Source organism: Sinocyclocheilus grahami, unplaced genomic scaffold (assembly GCF_001515645.1).
Source record: "Sinocyclocheilus grahami isolate Dianchi unplaced genomic scaffold, SAMN03320097.WGS_v1.1 scaffold1131.1, whole genome shotgun sequence".
Classification (NCBI taxonomy): domain Eukaryota; kingdom Metazoa; phylum Chordata; class Actinopteri; order Cypriniformes; family Cyprinidae; genus Sinocyclocheilus; species Sinocyclocheilus grahami.
This window is the reverse complement of record NW_015506310.1, coordinates 30,998-33,106: the sequence shown is the minus strand read 5'-3', so window position 1 is coordinate 33,106 and position 2,109 is coordinate 30,998.

Sequence of the window (2,109 nt, the reverse complement as noted above, 5' to 3'; positions counted from 1 at the left end):
GCTTTTTTCCTGCATTTTGCAGTGCGTTTAAGAATCTTGCATAAAGATCATCCCCATCCTCAACTGCATCGAAGGCAGAATCCAGAATGTCAAGGTATGCATTAGGTGGGGCTCTTGCACCCAAATGTCTCACAATTTCTAATGCTGGAGGTAACAAATGGTCTAATATTTTCCTGGAACGGTGCAAATCAGAAAGTGAAGGATCAGTTCAACACTCCCTCTCCAGGCATCATAATCAACTTCAGTGCTCGGACATGGAATTTTCCCAGAGAACACTCCAAGTCTGAAAGGTGCATGCATGTAGGAGATTCCTTCATTCTTAATTAGGTGTTCAACTATCACACACTGGATTTCAGGTGGATTTACATCAGCCACATCTAAAGTTGAAGTTCTCTTTTCAAAGAGCACTAAACGTACAGTCTCTGGGCTTTGACACCCTTCTACATTTTTCGTTCCCTTGAATGAGGTAAGAGGATCATGCATGGGAATACCAGTCTCTAAAGAAAGCTTTGGCTCATTCTCATCTGTTGCGATTTCATCACTGGATGTAGTGGCTTGAGATAACTGTTCTCTCAAAAGTTCCTCAAAAGTCTTTCCACTAATCGTTGCTAATTTCTACAGCTCAGCAAAGTAACAGAAGGTTGCTTGTGTGGTTGCTGCTGGTACATAGGCACTTGACAAAAGTGTTATGACATAAGAGATGTTATGTGGGCTTCTGAAAGTGTATGGCAACATAGATTCGAGAGTTACCAGGGCAGAACAGCTTTCATATTCTACTATAATATCTCTATGAAAAGGTGACTGTGGGTTATCTACCCTCAGCTGTCTACTAACACGTCCGTGTTTGTTTAAAAATTCAACTAGGTCCTTGTCAAGTTCAGTGCCTGTCAACCCACGAACTACCACTGAGGTCACAACATTAACCTTCTCACTTTCAACAATATCCATGTTTTTTAGGATTAATGTAATCTCAGGTCTGCGGAATCTAATTTTCTTGTTTTGTTCCCTTTTCAGGAACTCATCCAGAAGATATTTACTACCACTGTTCTCCTGGCTGGCTCGCCAAGAATTGTATGTAACAAGTGCCCTCAACGTAATTTGGAGCAATGGATCAGTTTCTAGGTAAGTGGAGAACAGAATTAATGATGGCAGTAAATAAAATCACACAACCATGTAAAGAGAATAATTAGAAAATATATATTGTAATTCAACAGTCACATAAACAACATGGACCAGAATGAAACAAAAAATATAATAAAATTGATGCACAACCAATGAATTCTCTATGTTTTCTTTCCCTCTTATAACAAAAGGTAATATTTAATTTCTTTTTTTCCTGTTAAATAGAACTTTAATCTAATTTATTTCTGTTTCCTTAAATCGTAGTAATTTTTAAAGCCTTTGATTTGATCTTGCTATGTTTCGATAGCTATTAGACTTCACTGTCTTTTGGATTTAGAGTTTAGGATTTTTATCCTATTTTTCTTTTAGATTCACAATTTCTTACACTATTTTAGACAAACCAAAGAAAATCCCATGAACAAGGCACAACGGCATATAACCACAATTCAAAGTAACAATTTAAGCAAACCGGAACGTTTTATCACAACTAAAATGTTCAAAGGAAATCCCAAAATTTACATCTGACTCACATTCAATAGCCCTTGTTAGAACCTTTTTTTTCTTAATTGTCTTTGAAAATCGTCCAAAATGTCCTTTAAGATGTCCAGTGGGTGAGTGCAATTTCAGTTAAATCCTACCAGTTCAAACAAGTGTCCAGCAAAAGAGAAATGTCCTCCCAGCTGAAGAAAAGTTGATGTAACGAAAAGTTGATGCAACGAATTGTCCACGTGTCACAGCAAAGATGTATCCTTCCAGGTTCAGGAATCAAAATTTCAAGTTTGGGTGGCTCTCCATCTCAAATCCACAAGGGGTGATTTTCACTCAAGCAATAAACCTGACCTGTTTTACCAAAACAGCACCATTAACATAAAACACAATTTCTTTTCAACTTTTCTTGCACGTTAAACTGTTTAAACATCCATCTCATCTTTCATGAGAAACGAGTGTCTTCTTAACAGAATATTGAGGATGTGCAAATTAATATTC